The sequence below is a fragment of the Cibotium barometz genome, chromosome 8 (assembly GCF_041138505.1).
Source record: "Cibotium barometz isolate CiBa-2024 chromosome 8, ASM4113850v1, whole genome shotgun sequence".
NCBI classification, from domain to species: Eukaryota; Viridiplantae; Streptophyta; class Polypodiopsida; order Cyatheales; family Cibotiaceae; genus Cibotium; species Cibotium barometz.
In genome coordinates this window covers 63635537-63651631 of record NC_141053.1, presented here as the reverse complement: position 1 = coordinate 63651631, position 16095 = coordinate 63635537, and positions in this window count along the sequence as shown.

The window sequence follows — 16095 nt, the reverse complement described above, 5'->3', positions numbered from 1 at the left end:
ATGGTGTGACGGAGTATTTATGGCAATTCTCGCTTCAAGAGCATGTGGTAGCAAGTTAGGATGAATTCCTAAGTGATGTACTTCATGGATATATTATGAGAGTAGTCATTGTAATAGCATTAGGCCTCTTATGAGCCTAAAGTGCCCGGCCGGCCATAGTTAAGTGAGTGTGAACACTTATGGCCATGTATATTAGTGAATTTCTCTCATAATACAAGATACTCTCCCATTGTGCAATTAAGTCTTGCTCTTGCTAATCTCTCTCCCTAATGCATGCTAGTGAGTGTGTGTATATAAGTGAATTTCTCTCATAATACAAGATACTCTCCCATTGTGCAATTAAGTCTTGCTCTTGCTAATCTCTCTCCCTAATGCATGCTAGTGAGTGTGTGTATATAAGTGAATTTCTCTCATAATACAAGATACTCTCCCATTGTGCAATTAAGTCTTGCTCTTGCTAATCTCTCTCCCTAATGCATGCTAGTGAGTGTGAGTGAGTGAAGTGAGGTGAGAGGAGGGACGAGGACCCGTAGTGCAACACGGCGGTGTGACAACACTCACGGGAGACGCGGTGGAATTGCTTCTCAAGGAGTTGTAGAGCTTGGAGACCTCAAGGGTTACGCGCTCGGCCCCATTGGAAAGATCCTCACAACAGTTGTGGTTCACCAAGTAATCTCTTTTTGAATGTGTTTCAAGGAGGGTTAGGGTGAGCCTTAACAAGAGTTCCAAAAGTTTAACCTCAATAACCAAGCAGCGAGAGAACTATCGTGACAAATGATGATGGGAATCTTTGTAGTATGGAGAGGGATAAAGGGCAATAAAGTTCAAATCTAAAAGACTTAATACAATGTGGCACAAGATTCATCAATGCACTCGAGTGAAGTGATAGCCACACAAAAAAGTGGCTAGCACAACATGTTGCAACATTATTAACATCACTGTTAAAATCACACAACTATGGGACATGCACCACCAAGAAAATCCTACATGTCCACAACAGCATAGATAGGAGTATTAAAGCACTTTTATTACTATTTCTATCAATGTGATTCTTTTTCTATCTATTTTGTTTAACATATACATACGCTAGATGTTTCCAGGCCTTTGCATGCTCTTTGCCATCACTAATTTTGTCAAGCCACCAAATCCTTTGTAAGTTCTTTTTGCATAGTCATGATATTGGTTAATCACTTACCTCTTTTTGCAGGCCAAGGAGGAAATAGTGGAAGGGGATAGCTAGTTTCTATTTAGTTTGGGTCACCTTAAGAACTTTTATAACCTATAATGGTTCTCAATTGAATATGGTCGAAGAACTAGTGGGAAACTATAACTACAAGAGGAAATAAGTGATTTGTTGTTGAATTCCTCAACATAACACACCCTCAAGGTTAAAATGTACCTACAAACCTTGCTCATTCATCTATCCAATAGAAATCAAATTCTTTATTATATTAGGCACATAAAGTATATTAGCCAAGTACCTGAGGCCAAGTACCCAATATTGACATCCTACATAGTCAATGGCATATTCCCAATGTGAGAGCAATAGGATGGGCCATGTCATCCCCCGTCTCTACATAACCTAGTTTTTCCACATTTTTGACATCTCTAAACCACTCACCACCACAGGTCATGTGGTTAGAGGTTTCCAAATCCACATAACATACATCATCACCATTTCTAGATACATCTACAGTCACTAAATTCAACATGTGCTACATACCAAACAAATTCTCACATCTATCTTTAGCCTACTTACTTGAAAATGCATAATTGTTTTGCTGCAAATTGCCAGTTTTATGTCACTTTGCTTCTTATGATATTCAACTATAAAGTGACCTAGTTTGCTATAGTAAAAGAAATCCTTTGAACCTAATCCCAATTGTTGTCTTTGTTGCCAATTGCCTCAGCCTCTCTAGCTCCCCATGCCTTAAGACTGGCCTCTTCCACCTGGGTGTGTTTACTACTTAGCGAATCATTAGACTACTACTATCCATAATTTTGATTTCTAAAATGGCCCCATCACCTTGGCCTCGACCACGAACTCTACCTTTAACCTCCATCTGAATTTGAGTACAAGGCCTACTCTGAAGTGTTCTTGCTTTGGAAGAAGAGTCTTCACCCAAAGACTTCTCTTTTATAATTAACATAGACATCAAATCCCAAAAGCTGGGAATGTTTTCTCTTACAGTAGTAGATGTCTTAAATGGCTTATATTCTTTGCCAAGACCATTCAAGCATACACTCACCAAGTCATCATCTTCCACTAAGATATTAATAGATATTCAAACATAAACACCAAATCTTAAAAGTTGGGAACATTTTCTCTTATAGCAATAGAGGCCTTGAATGGCTTGTATTCTTTGCTAAGCCCATTCAAATAGACACTCACCAAGTCATTGTCTTCTTCCACTAAAATATTAATAGATCCAAGGGATTCGACAATAGCCTTGATCTTCATGCATACTTATTGATCAGCATGTTCTTCTCCACTGTACGTAGCTCTTGTATTAGGTGCAACTTCCTTGCCTTTGTGTTTGTCTGGAACATCTTCACTAGGTTTTTCCATGCAACTGCTAGAGTGTTAGCATCCTATATATGCCCTATCATATTGTCTATCACACTGATTGAAAGCCAATTCTACATGACCCTCCTTGCATTGTGGTTCTAGTCTTCAAATGCCTTTGTTTCTCTTGGAGCGGCATTCTCAACATAGTCCCAAAATCCTTTTCTCATTAGAAAATTGGTCATTCTACGCCTCCACGCATGGAAGTTGTAGGAGAAGATATGATTATACTCTTAACTGTGTACTGCTTCCTTTACCTTTGTAGCTTCCTTTGCTTGTCACTCATTTCCTTAGCCTAAACCAAGCTTTGACACCATGATAAGATTGGGGAAAGTGAGAGAGTTTGAGCTCTTACAAGCGTGCACACCACACACACACACACTCACTCACTCACACAACAATGGATAAGACACATAGAGATGGAAAGCTGAAATCTACTTCTTATTTCTTTTAATAGAGGTTTACAAAAGATAAGTGAAAACCAACATAAGTACTAGAGTACTATGTACAAGCAGACCATAATGTGAACACACTAGGTAGGTGTGTCAAAAAGATAAGTGAGAGAGCTTGAGCTCTTACAAGCACACACACACACATACACCAACAATGGATAAGACATGCATAGAGATGGAAGGCTGAAATCTTCTTCTTCATGTTTCTTTCAAAAGAGGTTTACAAAAGATAAGTGAAAACCAACCAAAATAAGTACTAGAGTACTATGTACAAGTAGACCATAATGTGAACACACTAAGGAGGTGAGTCGGCAAGATAAATATGCCATAACTCGGTTGGCAAATATGGCATGGTAACCTAGGCATATCATGAGTGTTATCTCATGTTGAGCTTGACATCTCAACAATGAAGTGCCTTACCCTAGATTCCAGTACTATAGCCAAGGCTTATCCTTAGATCAACATTAGATATAACACAATTAAGAGAAGTGTCATTAAGAGTAGGGCTCACAAGAATTAGTACACTTGTTTGGAATCTTGCCACCTTAGTGCCTAGTAATATTTTTGAGATCAAACAAACATAAGCTAAGGAACTCTAATGATAACAGAATTTTAGAGGACCAAAATCTTGAACTATGATGTGCGCTTTTGCCGCACAGGTCGTAGCTGGGGACTTACCGGACACCGTATGCGAGCCACGAATGGCTGCAAGCATACAACCAGGGAAGGAAGCTCAAACAAAATGTAAAGGGTGTGTCACTCACCACTCAACCGCCGCCTTGAAGGATTCCCGCATCGCAGCCATGAAGAAGGAGCCGTCGTCGCCGCTCTACCGCCTCTCCGCCGCCGTGCCGCTACACAGTGCTCTATCGCTCTCTCACTCACTCTCTCTCTCTCTCTCTCACACACGCAGGAGAAGGAAACCAAGGAGATAAGGCAAGAGCACTCTTGTATTCACAACACATGAGAATGAGGATTTTAGGGTTACATTTGACTCTTATAGGTGACTTGGCCGTTCACACTTGGGCGCCCATACATGTCCGGCCGATCCTAACCCTTATCCTACTAATATTCAAGGTGCGCCTCTCATCGACGATCACCCAATCCCTTCATCCTTAACATATGGTGCCGACAAGCCCGGTCCATGACTCAGAATATTCAAATTAATGACGTAAAACATAGTACGTCTCAATGTGCGTCTCATAGGTTAACATGCCCCCCTTCCTGATGTAGATTCCGTCCTCGAAAGCTATGGTATGGTAAGCTTGATAGGGTTGTTATGGTGGACCATCTGCAAAACAGGGAAGTAGAGTGAAAGTATGCTGGAATTCAAAAGATATAAAGTGTATAAATTCAAGCATGTTAGACCACAATGGATGTTGCTATGAGAACTTAGTTTAAGGGTCACATGAATGAGCTAGTGTAGCAAATTAATAGGAGTTTAAAATTATTGAAAGTAAATCAAGAGTTAGCAAGTTGTCAAAGGTTAATCAAGGTTTATAACTGGCCTAAGTCAAGGAAAATAACCAAGCTTAGTAAATAAACAGATGACCACACTGTGTCTACTCTAAGAATAAGTTAATACCACGAGTCTAGGGACACAAGAAACATTAGAGTTACAAGAGCCTTTTGCCTTTTTTTTTTCTAAATGCACGTGACAATTTTTACACAATGGCGACCTTCCTAAGGCAAAACTAACATCGATCCTGGTACCATGTTTAACACAAGGCATTATCCAGGAATCTATTAGCTCACTTTAGGCAAGGCTACCCCCTACCAACCAAGGCATCGGTCTGGAGTAGAATACTCCTCGCCTACCAAGTATCAATAAGGCGATAGGCCAACATTAAAGCACATCATAGACTTGTATTGCCATTTATTGTAGGCTTCTTTTTTATCTATTTCTTTTGATCTTCGCGCCTGAACTATAATTTGTCTTGCATCCTTTCGACAAGGGGTAAAAGCTATGTCCTAGAGGTCAACACACACATGGCCAGGTGTCAAACATTAAGATGGTTTGACCCTAGACCTAAGACAATCGTATTCCAAGGTTAACTAAAGACGTCATGCTGCCTAGGAATATTTCCAATAAAGTTAAGCTCATTAATGATTTACACTAGCATGCAAGCAACTTCAAAAACTAAGTAGTACATTGACAATTTCCATGTGGTCATGCATTATAGTTTATGCAATTGATTGAACAGTAAAAACGAAAGAGAGTGGGTATGGAAGAATTACACCTGTAATTGGAGATCTCCTTGATTTGACGAGACAGCTTGCAATTTGATGTAGATATATTTTGATCAACGTTGCGACAGTCTCAGGACTTGAAAGCGAACCCACCTCAAACTTTTCAACCTGTACAATCAACTAACAAGCACTATACCTCGAGAGGCATCAGTGTGAAAATTTCAAGACTTGTTTAAGGAATCTAAACTAGAAAAAACTTGAAAACATTAACCTACCTACTAGTCACCACACTCTACTGAGGATACGGTAAGAGGATGTTGTAAAGTCCTGGCTCTAGCCCTAAGGCTAAGCCTCGATCCGCATCATCCAAATAAATAAAGTCAACCTCAGTAGTGCCATGAGTTTCATCCGTCCATTCATCATTGTCAGATATTTCCTTTTCATTTTCCCATCCACATAAACTCATAAAAAATGTAACTATGCGAGGATAGTCATCTTGTGGAAAAGGAAAGCATTGGGCTATCGGGGATATGTCCTCTACAGAGTAGGGGTCAGTCATGGTCAATAGGCAAATTAGCCATTCTAATTCCTCAACATTTTCCTCTCTGGCTAGTACATCTATATGATCCCATTCAGTTTCAATTACAGGATAGCACATGTGGAATATCTGAGAAAGGTACAGATGATACCTCTCACCAAAGGTAGGAGTGGATGAAGTGTATGATGATCGGGCAAACACAGATATAGCATCAGTAGGTTTATGACAGGTTAATCTAGTTCTTGATTGTATACGGATATTTCTCTTGTTTTTGTGCTCTTGCTCTTTTTACTATTTTTTGTTTTTCTATTCTTTGTTTTTTTTTTTAAATGTATGAAGCTATATATATACATCCCCTTGAATTTGGCAATTACATGGTCAGGGGAGAAGGTTAAGGAGGAAGCATAGGAATGTCGAGCGTGAGTACATGCTCCCCCTTTCCTTGGGTAGATCATATTATTTGCAATGATGTTGCAGCCTCTTGGAACCAATTTGTCCAGCGGGTCATAGGTTGTGATGTGGGCAGATAGCTTTTTATGACCCTTGTGGCCACATCCAATTGCAGAGATGGTAGTGTACGCTCCCATTGACGAATGGAGGAAATGGTTTCCGACGATACTATTACAAGGGGAGACGTAGACTCATCGGTTTTTTGTTGGGTGTTGACAAGAGTAGGTGTAGAGCATGTAGAAACTTCTATATGAGTGTGTGCCTGGCATGAGGAGCTAGAAGCTTCATGTGGCTCCCCCCTTCCTGAGCTAGGTGGTAATGATCGATATCGTTTGGGAATCCAAACTAACTCTGGAAGAAGTGGTGCGGAGCACTCTATTACCTTTCCCTTACCACGGTCTTGAATTGTCATTGGGGTGGCAACAATTGGTTTGCAAGTTTTTACAGGTGATGTAGAGGGATTCAACTTATGTTTAGGGACCCAAATCTGGTCATTCCCCTCGTAGTACCCTTGGGCTACTAATAATTTTTTAGGGATCCATCGTGATGTTACATTGCCCTTTCTCAGGTGGGTAGCTGTTTTCTTCCTACGAGGCTTCTTGGTGGCTGAACGAGATTGGCTGAACGTGATTGAGCAGGGGAAGTAGCTGTTAACGAAGCTTTTGGGACCCATTTGTATGTGTTTTTTGGCATAGTAAGCGGAGCTTTAGAGACCACCTTGCTTGTTTCCACTCTTGGCGTTGAAGCGTTAGAGGGGTGGCAAACAATCAAAGATGGTTTTGCCACTGGATTTTGTGATTTTTCATTATCTAACATTTTGTCTAGGGTTGATGGCTTAGGAGCGGGATTTTGAGCGGTCAGACCTAGTGTCGGTTCTTGCGTTGTGACTCGTCTAGTTGCCCAATCGATATTGCACTTGGTGGCCATCATCCATTTGCGCCCTAAGTTTACAGTCCCTTCCATAGTACTAGCAGGCATAACCAAAAAGCTTTGAATTACGGTCCCATTATCATAGGCAACCGGAGTGTGCAAAATTCCTGAGACAGGGGTTTTCTTCTTGTTGATACCTTGAACTTGGATAGCACTCTTGGATAAAGGTGGTTTTCCAAGTTGACACCACACGCCATATGATAGCAAATTGTGTTGCGCTCCTGTATCCAATAATGCATTATACAGCACCTCTCCGTAAGGACTCTGTAATTCAATTGGGTATCTTAAAGGTGGGTCAGATTCCAGTGAATCCTCGTCTGCCTCCTCGAAAAATGCTTGTGTAATCCCCAAGTTGGCTTCTCGTTGGCGCCTAGCACGCTGTTGACATTCTTTGGCTTCAACTCTCGCTTGTATTTTCTTAAGCTCAGCTTGTTCTTTAGCTGCCTTCTTTTGATGGATTGCATATAACTCCTCTTGGCTCAGGGGGTCATAGTATCTTTTGAATTTACTCCCATTAAGGAATCCAATGGTTTCAACTCCGTCGAGAGTCTCCACTCTGATGGTACCTTGAGGGGTAATTTCACATACTCTATATGGTCCCTTACCAGCATATTTGAGCTTCTTCTTTTCGTTTCGCACTCCATACATCAGGACTTTATCCCCAACCTTGATGTCCTTGTCCTTTAGATGGCGATCAAACTATTTTTTCCTTCTATCCTTCTCCACAAGGGCATTGTATACAGCCAATTGTCTTTCTTCGTTTAGCCGCTCAAGGATATACAGACGCTCTGCTAAGGGATTACCATCCCAACCCTCTTGAGTAGCAACACGAAGACTAGGAATGACAAATTCCCACGGCATGACTGCTTCTTGGCCATATACCATTTTGAATGGTGTGCAATTAATAGCCACTTTGTACGCAGTACGATAGGCCCATAAAGCTGTTGTAAGCTTTAGATCCCAATCCGTGCGATGAGCTTCAACTGTCTTTGTCAAAACAGAGATTAATGTCTTGTTTGTACTCTCGGCTTGGCCATTCGCTTGCGGATAATAAGGAGTAGATTTATGATGGGATATCATGAAATTTGTTGTGAGCTCCTTAATCACGTCATTTATAAAATGCGTACCATTGTCGCTCATAAGTTCAAAAGGACAACCGAAGCGTGTGATTATATTTTCAAAGAGGAACCTGGCTGTTGTCCTTGCATCTGCCTTACATGTCGCTTTCGCTTTAGCCCATTTGGTCATATAGTCAGTGGCCACAATAATATAGCGAGATTGTGTGTTTCGGGCCGCTGGGCTAATCGGACCTACAAAGTCTAAACCCCACTTTTCAAATGGTTGGTTTACTTTGATCGGATGTAGGGGCATCTGATCTTTCCACTGGGGTTTCTTATATCGTTCGCATTCATCGCAACCCTTCACAAAGAGTGATGCAGCTTGGAACATAGTGGGCCACCAATACCCTGATTGTAAGATCTTTCACGCAGTTAAGTCTCCTGAGAAGTGACCACCGGTTACGCCCATATGTGCCTCTTGCAAAATGTATAGATACTCATCCTCTCGGGCACAATGCCTAAGAACGTCATCCTTTCCTCTTTTATAAAGAGTCCTTGCTATCAGGCAATAGGGTTCGCATTCTTTGATCAGCTTTCGAGCTAGATCTTTACGAAGCTCCTTGGGTGGAAAGCCATTAACCAAAAAGTTTAACAATCTTCTCACTCCATTCAGGCATTGTCTCCACCATGAACAGGGAAGTGTCAGGTAAGTCATCATCAACCCCCGTAGGAGCCTCACCATTAGGTATGCGAGACAAATGATCAGCCATAACATGTTTTTTGCCAGGTCTCACAACAACAGTGAAATCAAACTCAAGAAGAATCAATAGCCATCGTGTGATTCTTCCTGTGGAGCATGGTTTGTTTACCAAATACAACAATGCTTGATGATCCACATAGAAAACAAACTTGGTGGCAAGGAGGTAATAACAAAATTTCCTTACTGCATATATCTTTGCCAACCCTTCTCGCTCCGTACTGGTGGCGACTGGCAAAGCTAATGGGGTAGTCTAGCTTGTGTTCTCCAGGTTGAGTCAACACACACCCAATAGAAAAGTTTGATGCATCAATATGCACATGGAAGAGTAAATCCCAGTTAGGCATTGTCAAGATTGGAGCACTCGCCAAGGCCTTCTTTAATAGCTCATAGGCACGGTCACATTCTTTGGTCCAAATAAACTCGATGAGAAGCTTATACAATGGTCGAGCTATCTCGGCGAAGAATAGAATAAACCTTCGATAATAACCAACGTGGCCCATAAAGCGTTGGACTCCCTTGTAGTTGGTGGGTGGTGGCAATTCCAGAATGACCTTGATTTTACTCTCGTCCGTAGAAATCCTATTTTTGGAAACAATATGCCCTAAGATAACTCCGTGTTTAACCCAGAATTGGCATTTGAAAGGATTCAATGAGATGCGATATAATCTACACCTTTCAAATATTTTTCGTAAACACATCAAGTGCTCATCCCAAGAGGAATGAACACAAAGATCATCTAAGAAAGCTTCACAAAAGTCCCTTAGATATTCCTTAAAGGCCGTGTTTATCAATCGTTGGAATGTTGCAGGTGCATTGGTCAAGCCAAAGGCCATGACGCGAAAGGCAAACATTGCAAACTCCATGATAAATGCTGTTTTAGCTTGGTCCTCGACTGCAATTGTGATCTGATTGTAACCCGAGTACCCATCTAAAAAGCTATATGCATCCTTGCTTGCCACTCTTTCAAGCACATGTTCAAAATATGGCAAGGGGTAATGATCCCTTCTGGTGGCTGCATTAACCTTTTTGAGGTCAACGCAGACTCTGAGTTTCCCATTCTTTTTTGGTACGATGACTATCGGAGAAACCCATTCTGAGTGCTCAATAGGATATATGAATCCACATTTTACAAGCTTTTCAATTTCCTCTTGTACAATATTTGCGTACTTAGGATTCATTGGGTAGGGACGTTGCTGGACTGGTTTAGCAGTGCTAATCATTGGAATCGTGTGTTGCACCACCGAGGGTGGAACACCCTTCATATCATGATATGTCCAAGCAAATATGTCCTTGAATTCTTTAAGAAGCTTCGTAAGTGCAGCTTCTTCCGCCTTGGTGAGGTCTTGAGCAATAAAAACTGGTTTAGACTCCTCACCCGGATCTGCTAAGTCTATCTCCTTAACTACCGCCGGGCCATCGTAGACACCGCTACTCCCATTGGTAGGCGTTCGTTGGGATTTTGTGTAGACCACTTTACGTTCCCTTGTGGTGAATGATTTGAAATGCTCGGGTGCGGGGTGTAAGTCTACTGGTTCTTGTTGTGCCAGGCTTTTTTCTTTCAATTCCGCTTCTTTTTGTTGTTGAGCCAACTCTTGGTTTTGCCGCCTTCTTGCAGTACGACTTAGTTTCGGCTTCTCTTCAATCTCTAATTGGGCGACGTCGTGAGGTTGCGGAATACACCACATGACACTTTGGAGGTATTGTCCCCGATTAGCTGCTATCTTCCGATGAGCGTCAATGGCTCCTACATAACTAAGCCATTCTGCAGTGGATCTCTCTTTGTTTATTGCAGTTTGTACATTAGCTCGATAGCGTTGGCGCTTATGTCTCATTTTCTTCTTACCAAGTTTTTGATTTTTGTTTTTGTCAGATTCGAACTCACTTGGTCGATCTTCACTTGTGTCCCCCTCACTTTCGGATGAACTACAGGAGGTCACTGTCCTGGGCCTTGAGCACCTTGCTTCCACATTTGGGTGAATATTTGATTCATTTTCCCCATCAGGCTCAGGGTCAGTTTCTTCTTGAGTTTCATACTCAGAGTTGCATTGGTCAGAGTCTTCGCTACTTTCAGTGTCAGTGGAGTTTGCCACTTTCTCGCAGGAGTCAAGTGCATAACACCTATCATGTTTATTGGCACTAACGGTGGCATATCTTGCCCCTCAGGTGTTACCCAACTTGTGCCTCTATTTCCCCATGTGTCTATGGTTGCGGCTAGGTGTACCCAATCCACGTTATCCGACTCAGTCATACCCGGTAGGACATCCATATAAGGAGAATCTTTCCCATCATCAGTCTCTTTTTTGCATGTATAGCAATACCTTAATGGGGCGGAGTGAATAGTGGTATCCGATCGATTATCGATGATAACCTTGCTTCCTAAAGGATGCGCACGACCATTCTCAAGATCAACTCGAATGACAGAGTCCTGGAATTGTAGATAGACATGGTTTTTCGACCAGTTATGCACCATTTGTGCTTCCCTCATGAAAGGACGTCCTAAGATCATTTGATATGACATAGGATGCTTGGAGAAATCCATTACAATGAAGGTATGTTTTACCTTGTATCCCAGGACCTTGATCTTAAGGTCCCTTAACATTCCAATAGGTTTAGCAATAGTTCCGTTTGCCATCTTAACCACTATGTTTGTGACTTCGAGGTGAGGTCTTCCCATAGATTCCCAATAGTTTTTAGTCACAATGCTCACGCCAGCACCACCATCAAGGATTCCCTTTAGAGTTAATCCCTTGGTAGTAATGGGGAGAGTTGCATTAGATTCGTCCCCTTCAAAGTACTGTCCCAACTTGTTAACAGGTATTTCAACGACCGAATCTTCATCTAAGTTGGGTTGTAGATCCCAATGCTTCCCTTCATCTTGAAGCATGTCGGGTCTATCCATATTTGCAAATTGTGATAGCCCCGCCTTTAGTTCTCCATTGAGAAATGCCCGAAGAGCTAAGAATAGCTCAGGATCTCCATATAATTTGGATATGATCGTGGTTCTGATTTCAGAGGACATGAAATCCATTAGCTTAGACACATTCAACGGTACTTTTCGAGACATCGCCCCTTGACTAGGGACTGGTGAAGATGGAATCACTTTCTCTTCAATAGGGTCAGGCATTCCCTCACTAAACATTCTTTCAAGCAAAAAGGGTGTTTGCCCACTTCCTGATGTCCTATCCTCACTTTCTTCTCGAATGATACTAGGTATAGCTAACGGTTTATGGTTCTTGTGAGGCTGAACTTGCGTAGGAAACACGGTGTCTGAAATTTTGATTTTTCTCGGGTTTGGCTCCAGTTCTCTTTGTGTTTCTTCCACCAAACCCCTTAAGTGTTGCACTTGTTCAATCTCCTCAACTGGGTTTGGGTAAGTACCAATCTTTTTCTTGAGGGTTTTTGGCCCACATGGCTTGTCTTGGGGAGTCTCAGTCAGTTTGGGTGGTCGAGAGGCCATTAACTGACTTGGTTGTGGGGCCGAGGAAGTTTCCTTCTGTTTTTCCTTATTTATGTACTCGCTTGATTCTCCTTCATTGAGCTCCTGAGTGGGTTCCTCCCTTAAGGTAGTGGCTTTGGTCCCCATGGTTTCTATTGAATCGGAATCATCTTCAGGATCATTCATATACACGGGGTCGTCTCCTGTCCCTATGTTAGTCTTTGAACTGGGCTTGGAGCTCGTGGCATTAAGCGATCTTTTTCGCTGTGTTTTCTTTTTCTTTGCCCGAGCGATTGATGCAGTATCCCTCTCTTCAAGAATGTAGTTTTGATTTTGAAGCATTGACCGTGTAACTACATTCGTCGCTCGCAGGTACAACAGGTGTGGTTCCTCATGCTTGGTTGGTGACCTCAACCAAATTCAATGGCGTAATCTTGGGTGCAGTAGGATTATGTGGACATTGAGCGATCAAATGATCTATGCCACAACGATTACATGTAAGTACCGGCATTCCCGATGTGCTCCCTTGATTTGGTTGCATTTGAGTAGCAATCTTCTATAGCCTATTAGGGCACTCCGCTACACGATGTGGTCCACCACACTCATAGCATTGAAGAGGTGGTCTCCTCGCCAAGGTATTAAGGTTTTGCCCTCTTGTGGCAAGAGCAGCTGCTTGATATACAGGCTTGACTTGCCCGAGATGATCCTCCATGTAGTACTGGGGAATCATTTCAAATGTATCAATCCCGTATGGAGCAGTGGGGTCTATCTCCTCTTCATAATCCCCACATGCACTATGTGACTCCTCACAACCCATCTGGTTTATGGAGGTTGTGGTCCTAGCACTGGCGGTGGTAACGGCACAGACTGGACTACATTCGGATTCCTTGGAACTATGTGCTGTGACGGTTGCTCGACAGGTTGTGCAGGCATTAGCGCGGGTACTTGAGGTGTGTTTGACCAGGCTAGTGGTGCCTGATTTGCCAACATTCGCTTAAGTACTAGGCAATCTTTAGATTGATGGCCATACTTACCACATGCATTGCAATTCCCATTGAATTTGACTCTGAATGTGGGACATTCACTCGTGCTATGTGGTCCTAAGCACACCGAACACCATTGTTGCTCTCTCCTTGGGTACATATGGCTATTCTGGGGAGCTCGATTACCCCTAAAGTATTCTTGGAGAGCCTTAGTAAGGTCGGTGACTCACAGACATTTCAGATATCTTGGGCTCCTTGGCAATAGGTTTTACCGTCATTGGCTCGTGCCCAGATACTTGGCGAACTAACAGATTTTGTCTCCGAAGACACCTTTTTACCTGCAATCATCAAGTTGTCTTCTAACTGGATTTCATTGGCAGTGACTCCTTCCCACGTTGTAAGACCTCTAATGACTAGGCCATTGTATATGTCCTCGTGGCGCAATCCTCGGATGAATCTATCGAGCAGTTGGTTGTTATTGAAGTGCTCATCGGGAGCGCAGCGAGAATTTAGATGCTTTAATCGGCTAATAAAGTCTCTCACTGACTCCCCTTCCTCGCGTTCAACTTTTTGGAGTTGAGATGCTACTCCCCAAAGCACACCCTCACGTATGTATTCTTTCAAGAACAATCTCTTGAGAGTGGGATAGTGAGTACGCTCTCCAACCCTTAAAGTTCGATACCAATCTCCGGCTTTTCCACTCAAGGTTAAGCCTAAGGCTTTACATTTATGTAGCTCATTGTGCTCTTCCAAGGAATCACACACGTGTTCAAAAACTTCAATGTGCTTCCTAACATCCTCATTACCACTGAAGTTCTGAGTGAGCTTAGCCACTTGTACCGCCTTGCTTCTAGGCTCTCTCTCTCAGGCATGCCCCGCATGTTTTCCACAATAGATCGTCCGATCATCTGCTAATAAGCAAACGCTACGAGATCACCTAGGTGAGCATGCATAGCTGGTGGAGGCACTTCTGGGATAGCCTGGTTGATAGGAGTTGGCGTTTGTCTTAGTATGTATGTAGCTGACGTAGGATATGATATGTGACTAGGCCTAGCTCCTCTTGGATAAGGGTTGTGATAAGGCGGTCGTGGAGCATACGCCATTGGCATACTAAGAGGCGTAGGAGCTACATGAGCATGAGTAGCGATAGGTACATATGGTCGATAGGCACTGGCACACACTGTTGTAGGTACTGTTCCACTAGGTAGCGGTGTCGTACTAACTACAGTGGTAACAGGTGCGCTTTCCGTCATGCTCATCATCGAAGTAGGCATTGTGGATTCCCTAATGGAAAGTTGAGCCAAGTTTGGAAAGCTAAAGTTATTGCTCGTGGGCTCAACCTGCATTGAGACTCCAAGCGAAACAACATATGAAGGGTCTATGGGACTCACCGAGGGAGTCTCCAATTGTGATAGGGTTGGTTGTTTGGCCTTGCCCGTATCCAAAAACCTCATAGAGCCAGTGGAAACTAGGTTCACTCCCCTATTTTGCCTCTCAATTTGGATAATTCTATGAATAACCTCACATATCATTTGCTGTTGCTCTTTTAGATTAGTGGCGCTAGATGTAGATCGTAGGACTTCTAACCAACCGACATGGTATGTGTAACCCGTGTATAGGTCTGTTAGAGTCTCTGTGTGTAGATCATATTCCCAATTTTCATTGAGAAATATCCCATCCAGACTTGGTGTGCCAAACGGTTCTCTTGAAGTGGACGCAATAACCAACCGACATGGTATGTGTAACCCGTGTATAGGTCCGTTAGAGTCTCTGTGTGTAGATCATATTCCCAATTTTCATTGAGAAATATCCCATCCAGACTTGGTGTGCCAAACGGTTCTCTTGAAGTGGACGCAATGTCACTTCTTATGGATTGGCTTCTAGGGACCTCTACTTTAGGAAGAGCATCGGAAGGTGGTAGCTCAGTAGGGCCCTCATTAAACGAAGTGGGTTTTTTAATCCCCTTACTTACGGTCGAACTTGGACTAGGGCGTGTGATAGCTCAAAACGAGCGTATCGTTTAAAGGGTCCTAGCGTGCTTTACAGCATCGTGTTTGCCTATCCAGAGCTCTCGTGGTCCTCAAAACAGTCCGTTTCCCTATGGGGAAAGGGCGAAAGCCTATTTGCTTGTGGAGGAAAGGGTGAGGGCTTTATCCCACATGCTCACTTTACTCCTTGGGGAGTGGGCTACATATAGGGCACAACTTCCCATAAGCTCTCACTTGAAAGAAAGCTATGGAAGCTCACTCTCCTATATATATATATCGAAAGATCGAGACCGAGGCCGGGGTTGTGGGTCGTGGGTCAATTAGGGTTCTTTCTTTTCAAAAAAATTAGCTCCAATTAGAAAATCTTTCCTCTCCACACGTTTGGTTCATTAGGAACTCAATGGAGTCTTTTTGGGCCCTTTAATTTGCCATGAGGTTATGGAAACGTTTAACTTTTTGACAAATAGGAGCCCGCCATGTAAGCAAAAACCATTGGTGATTAAGAGAGGTGTAAGAGTGGTCAAAGGGTGCACTTTTCCCCCTAAAAAGGGGAGGGGGCAATTTTACAATTTTCGGACCTCCATAACTTCTACATACAAGCTCCGATTTGAGCGGAGATTACAGATCCGTGATCTACGCATCAAGAGCTTTCCATAGATATGTTACATGATATGGTTTTATCTGCTAGATTTTAAATTCCATTTTCCCTCCAAAATTCAAATTCGAATAAAGTAGCCGTTTTGA